This window comes from Oreochromis aureus, linkage group 1, assembly GCF_013358895.1.
Source record: "Oreochromis aureus strain Israel breed Guangdong linkage group 1, ZZ_aureus, whole genome shotgun sequence".
Taxonomy (NCBI): domain Eukaryota; kingdom Metazoa; phylum Chordata; class Actinopteri; order Cichliformes; family Cichlidae; genus Oreochromis; species Oreochromis aureus.
Window position 1 is genome coordinate 5,591,121 of NC_052942.1, and position 7,752 is coordinate 5,598,872.

Genomic DNA, 7,752 nt, shown 5'->3' on the forward strand with positions numbered 1-7,752 from the left:
AACCTCTGCATCTTCTGTGAGAGAAACTCCAGTAACACCAGATTCTGTTCCTCAGAATGATTCAAACACTGCCTCCAGTTCAACTAAGATAACAGAGGAACTCTCAGATAAACTGCTGAAACGTAATAAACAGGAAAGGCAAAAAATGAGGAGAAAATTATTAGCCCAAGAAAAAGTACCACAGAGAAAGGAAAATCAGAAGATGAAAGAAAGGCAGATGTACAGGTTTGATGAAAGCTTCAAGACAAAGAAAAAAAACTCAGCTAGGAAGTCTAATGATCCTGATCACAGACAGAAAAGGATTCTGTACAGAAATGAACTGTATAAATTAAATGCTAGCTATAAGGAGAAAAAGAACATTTGAGGAAGATGTATAGAGAAAGTGCTAAAATTAGAGACAGAAAAAGAGAACGTGTCATAAGGACATATAAAGACAATCCCCTATTCAGAGATAAGCAGAAGGAACGTGTAACAAGAACATATAGAGAGTCTCCCATATTCAGAGATAAGCAGAAGGAACGTGTAACAAGAACATATAGAGAGTCTCCCATATTCAGAGATAAGCAGAAGGAGCGTATAAGACGAATATACAGAACTTGTGCTGGATTCAGAGAAAAACATAAAGCTTACATGAGGTCATATGTATATAACCTATATAAAGAAAGCGAAGAATTTAAAAAGAAAAAACGATCTTACATGACTAAGCGGTATGGAGAAGAGAAACAATTTCAGCAACAACACAAGGACAATATGAGAGAACGAATGAGAGTAAAATATTGGAACGGTTTTTCTTTTAGACAGATGCATAATGTCAGATGTGCAATGAACATAAAACGAAAATATCGCCAGATGCATCGACCAGCTGAGAGTTTACAGTGTCATCCAGATAACACTTTAATGAATGAGGCCATATCTCGTTTCAGATCCAACATTAAGTCAGCACCATCTTATGTTTGTACTGTTTGTCTAAAAGCTTCTTTTCCTAATCAGGTGAAAATCTGCAAAAGAGAAAATTACTCAAAACACCAAACTGTAGCTCAGCAGTGTCTAACTGGTAAATTTGTTCATGTGTGTGATGAAGCATGTCATGATCACTGCAGCTTTCCTGTTGAGAGAAAAAAGGAGTATATCTGTCACACATGTCACAGTTCCCTCAAAAGTGGATGCATGCCCAGGCTTGCTGCTGTCAATGGTTTAGAACTGCAGGATATTCCAGCTGAACTGTGTGATCTCAACATTCTGGAGAGACATCTGATTGCCAAATGCATACCATTTGCTAAGATTATTCCTCTTCCAAAGGGGAGACAGAGACTCATACGTGGTAATGTGGTGTGTGTACCATCTGAGGTCCAACAAACAGTTGAATGTTTACCCAGACTCAGAAGCCATTCACAGATAATGAGGGTGAAATTGAAAAGACGACTGTGCTACAAAGGCCATCAGCTGTTCCAGACTGTCACCTGGTCTAAACTCATTCAAGCCCTGCGTAAACTGAAACAAATTCATCCACAGTACACAGATGTTATCAGAGATGATGCATTGCTTTGTGATCCAACATTACCTGATGATGACAGCAGTGATGAAGCCAGCATGGCAAGTGATGATTATGATGAAGCAGATTTAATGGAAATTGACAACTATGAAAAAGATGCCCTTTTGTGCGAAAGTGAGTCTGAAAGTGAACAAGATATTAATATGCAATCCTGTGATGAACAACCAGAGGAACAAAATCCAGATGAACCAGAAAGTGATTTGAACAATGGAGGTTTTGCTCTAGAAAGTTGTCTGCAGCCTGTAGACATTTCAGAAGAGATTCTCTGTTTCACTGATAACACATATTGTGTGGCTCCTGCAGAAAGAAACAATCCTGTTAGCTTCTTCAGAACTCCTCATTTGGAAGCCATGGCATTTCCTGTGCAGTTTCCTACTGGTCAGAATACACTGGATGAAAAGAGACATCTCAAGCTCACACCGAGTGCTTACTTCAAGTCAAGGCTTTTCAACATTGATGCAAGATTTGCTAAAGATACAAATTACCTGTTTTTCTCACAGTTTGTCACTGAAATACATTTGGCTAATTCCAGCATGACAATACAGCTAAGGAAAGGTAAAACTATGACCAAAGATGGACGCAAAATCACATCAGGAATGTTACAAAGTAAGACAGAAGTAGAGAAGCTGGTAAGAAATAAAGATGCAATCAGATTTATGCAGCCACTCAGAGGAACTCCAGCTTACTGGCAGAAAACTACCAGAGATCTTTTCAGTATGGTTCGCCAAATAGGAACACCTCAGTTCTTTGTCACTTTCTCTGCTGCTGAGATGAGATGGCCGGAAGTGATTCAAGCAATAAAGAGACAACAAGGTGAAGAGGTTGATTTTGAAGCCCTAGACTGGTCAGAAAAGTGTGAAATTCTAAGATCAAATCCAGTAACCACCATGCGAATGTTTGATAAACGTGTTGAGGCTTTGTTCAGAGATTTGCTTTTTTTCTCCTGCACAGCCCCTTGGTGAGATCATTGATTACTTTTACAGAGTTGAGTTCCAGCACAGAGGTAGTCCACATATACACATGTTGCTGTGGATTCGAGAAAAGGTAGAAGTAGATGTGGATGATGACCAAACTCTCTGTGACTTTGTGGACAGATACATCTCAGCTCAGCTCCCTGATCCAGAAAACAACCTGAACTGCACAAAAAGTCACTGAACTACAAAAGCACAGCAAAAACCACACAAAGACATGCTTTAAGAGTGTGAACTCTGGTTGTAGATTTGGGTTTCCAAAACCACCAGCCACAAGAACAATGATTGTGAGACAGGATGAGGATTCAGACACTGAAGCTGCAAAAGCCAAACTCAGACCTTTGTTGAACCTGCTGAAAGAACCTGAAGCTGCTTCCCTCACCATAGAGCAGATTCTGTCACGATGCAACTTGACAATGAATGAGTATGAACAATGCCTCCAAGACATAAACAAGAAAACAGCTCTGATTCTGAAACGTGACCCAAATGAGTGTTGGATCAACAATTACAACCCAGACCTGCTTGAAGCCTGGAACTCTAATTTAGATGTCTCGTTAATTTTAAATGCCTATTCATGTATAGAATACCTCTGTAAATATATAACGAATAAAGAATCTGGCCTCTCTGAATACCTAAAGACAGTTATTGACAACTCTGATAAGAACACGGTCAATGAATGTGATGAAATGAGAGCTGTGATGCAGGCTTATTCAAAAAAGAGAGAAATCAGTGCACAGGAGTGTGTGACTCGAGTCTGTGGCCTAAAAATGAAAAAATGTTCCCGCAGTGTGTTGTATTTGTACCAACAGATGATAACCCAGTAAAAATGAGTCGCCCGATGAGCTACCTGGAAAGCACAACACACGACAGCTGTAATATTTGGATGACAAGTTTGAGTGATAAATACAAATGCAGACCTGAGACACCAGAATATGAGGAAATGTCACTGGCTGATTTTGCTGCCTTGTGCAGGTTGGTGAGTGGTCCAAATGAAGGAAAAGATGTGCTTCCTCTTCTAAACCAGCTTGGATTTGTACAAAGGCGAAAGAATGATAAACCAGCTATAATCAGGTATTACCACTGTTCACAGGAAAAAGATCCTGAGCAATATTATGGTCGACTGTTGAGACTTTACCTTCCACACAGATCAGAGCAGGAACTGAAACCACAAGGGTTCCAAACCTATCAGTCCTACTACAACTCAGGTTTTGTGCAACTTCCATGTTCAGACCACAGTGAGTCTGTGAAATGGATTGTGAAAAGAAATAAAGACAAGTATGAGAAGAACTCTGAGGATATTGAGAGTGCACTGGAAGAATTTGAACAAAATAGGGATGTTGTGATTGATGAATGGTGTAATCTTGCTCCTGAATCTGAAGTTGTGAGGATGCAATGTGATGAGAATCTTCATGAGAGACATTCTGATGATGAGAACGAACAGGAGAATGTTCCCGACTACAGTCGTCAGTCTGATGCTGTAACAGAGATCAGAGCCATCAGAGAACAACCTGCAGTAGATCCAGCCGTGGTACGTGTAATGTATCAGAATCTGAACCAGAAGCAGGCCTCGTGTTCTATGCTATTAGAGACTGGTGTATTCAGCGAGTTTGTGGTTTGAACCCAGATCCATTTCTCTTCTATATCAACGGTGGTGCAGGAACTGGAAAGTCACATCTGATTAAGTGTATTCACTCTGAAGCATCAAAGATCCTGAGCAGACTGCCTGCTAATGCAGAAGAAGCTGACATATCAAATCCAACTGTTTTACTGACTTCATTTACCGGTACAGCAGCTTTTTCTATCAGTGGCTCTACATTACATTCTCTACTGAAACTACCCAGGAGTCTGAAACCACCCATTCAAGGACTTGGTAATCAACTGGATGAAGTCAGATCTGAGCTTATAAATGCTGAAATTATTGTTATTGATGAGATTTCAATGGTTTCAAAACCCCTTTTTGCCTATGTGGATGCAAGACTGAAACAAATCAAAGGCACTCAGAGACCTTTTGGTGGAATTTCAGTTTTAGCTGTTGGAGATTTTTACCAGCTGCCACCAGTGCGACAGTCTAAACCTCTCTGTGTTTATGATCCAGAACAGATTGACCTATGGCAGGAACATTTTCAGATGATCACTCTAACCGAGATCATGCGTCAGAAAGATGATGTGGCCTTTGCAGAGATGCTGAACAGGATTAGAGTCAAAGAAAAGACAGATGAGCTTTCTCAGTGCGACAGAAATTTGTTGTCACAGGCCGTGACTGCACCAGAAGAATGTCCAACTGAGGTCTTACACATCTATGCCACCAACAAGAATGTGGAATCCCACAACACAGATACCCTGAAGAAGCTTCATTCAAACATTATAATCATCAATGCAGACGATTTCCAGAAGGATAAATGTACAGGCAGAATGGCACGGAGAGACAAACCATTTACAGGTGGGCGAAATGATTTACCTGACACTCTGAATGTTGCTGAAGGAGCTCGAGTCATGCTGACCAGAAACTTGGACACACTAAACGGTTTAGTCAATGGTGCTTTTGGTATACTGGTAAAGGTGGTGAGATCTGAAAATGATGGACACATAATTAAACTGGGGCTCAGAATGGACAACCAGCAGCCTATGAGACACAACCGCAGTGCTAATGCAGCATCTGATGATCTGGTTTACATTGAGAGAGCAGAGGAGAGTCTGAAGTTTAAAGGAGGCGATGCAGACAGTTTCCTGTAAAGCTAGCATTCGCCTGCACAATTCACAAAACTCAGGGTCTTACAACACAGACAGCTGTAGTTTCAATGAAGAACATTTTTGAACCAGGTATGGCTTATGTTGCTCTCAGCAGGGTGACGTCTCTCAGTGGACTCTATTTGCAGGACTTGGATGAGAAAAAGATTTACGCTAATCCTGAGGTAACTGCAGCACTCCAAACCATGAGACAAGCCAGTGTTGAGGAAATGATGCCTCTTCTTCAGGTCAGAGAAACAGCCAACAGACTTGACACTCTTACACTGATCCATCACAATACGGAGGGTTTGCCATCTCACATCAGTGACATCAAGAGTCATCATGAAATGTGTTTAGCAGATGTTTTGTGTCTCACTGAGTCTCACCTCCAAGGCTCCTTTGTTGCAGACAGTCTTCATTTGGACGGCTACACCATGTTCAAACGCAACAGACGTGTCCTACACAAACTTTCCTCACATGGCCAGCAGAAGTGGTGGGGAGTTGTTGTGTATTTGAGGAATCATTTTCAGGTTCAGGTAAAACAGTATCTGCATAATGTCACTGATCTTGAGTTTTTAGTGTTGAAGGTTCAGGCTCCATTCCCTGCGCTCATTGCTGTTGTGTACAGACCTCCAGACTACAGTTTGACACCATTCATGCAAAACCTGGTAAGTCTTTTAGATTCACTTGAAATAATGGACTGTCACCCAATAATTGTGTGTGGAGATTTTAATGAAAACCAGTTACAGAGTGGAAGAAAACAGATTCTGGAGCAGTTTCAGTCGAGAGGGTATTCACAGCTGATCACTTCTGCCACTACAGACAAGAACACCCTGCTTGACCTCATTTTTATTTCTCAGCCACAGCAAAGTCTTCATTCAGGTGTCCTGAGAACATATTACAGTTACCACAACCCTGTGTTTTGTGTCCTGTCCTTGAGCCAATCATGAAGTCGTCTGGTGAGTTTTGAAACAATTACAGATCATGTTTGTTACAGAGTTTACTGATTGTAGAGCATGAAAAAGATTTTTCATTGAAAAAAGGGTCTTCACTACTCTGTCTGTCAGAAGACCCTTTCTTATTGCAATGTTATTAATCATTTCACCAAATCATTGCTGAATTTCATGCAGAGCAGGGAGATCTGCTTTCTGCTATCATGCACCTCTGATCTGAAATGTGCTGCAACATTTGATAAACCAACATTTTTTTTTATTCTCATGTTTTAAATGACTAAATCTTTTTACTGTGACGTATGTAGCTCAACAAACGAGATCTTCCCCTCCAAGGGCTTTAAAATATGAAATAGTAAATAAATAAATCCCAGATAAATGCAGGTATTTATTATGGGTCACATGAATAAATACAGACAATTATATTTTCTTGATTATAGTAGATTTTGTAGAATCAAAAGTTTTTGTGATGAATGAGTTTTTGCTTATCATGTTTTACAGGTAAAAATGTCAAAAGTTTTAAACTATCTTTAGGCTACCAGAGATGTCTATAATGATACATTATGTAGAGAAAAACATTAGTACAGCTTACAGAATATGTATAAAAACTGATTTAGAAGTAAATGGATAGTTTTCTGAAAGTTCCCGACTACAGTTTAACACCACCCACCCAGCTCAGCCCCCAAGTGTCTATGTAATGCTTGTATGGTGTGTGAGTTTGACTTGGCCTTTATCCGGGTGGGTTTGGGTTTGGGTGGATAAAGGCCAAGTCAGAATTCTCTGAGCAGCTGGAAAAAGCTGCTAATAAACAAAGACATCAGAAAGTGTGGGCTTTAGGTGTAGCCCACGCTTTCTGATGCACTAATGAGACTTAGTAACCGACACCCCATACCAGCATTACATAGACACTTGGGGGCTGAGCTGGGTGGGTGGTGTTATAAGCACTTGTTTTGTTAGATGTATTTTTTCAGACAGGGCACAGTCTCCTTTGTAGCAAAACCTTCAAACTTCACCATCCTCAGCTGAAACAACAACATCTTAACCCCATCTTCATGAACTGCTGAGCCAAACCTGATCCATCAGTGCTGGACTGCACAGATAACTACATGCCACAAGGAGACTGCTGTGTTATGAACTGCCATACCAGTGTGTCTTCAATGGAGAAGATGACACACCCATCACCTGACCTCCTGCCTGATCTGGAGACCATCATCATGCTGCCACACTACACACCTCTGAGACCATCAATGATGACTCATACTGAGGAAACTGTATTTCCTGTCAGAGATGCTCAGTGATCCTCAGAGCAGAGAGAGGTATGATTCTTTATCTTTGATAAAAAATGTCAGTGTTTTTAATTCAATTAATTAATTAAAATCCTGTGTATTGCATAAATAATTCCACACTCAAATGATTATACTTGTTGACACTTTTTGAATTTTAATTCACATTATGGATTACAAATCTATGCTTTTTCTACTCTGTCTCTCTGTGCAGGTATTGCTGTCTTCTGAGTTCTTCAGTGTCCCAACTGAGACATTCAAACCTCATT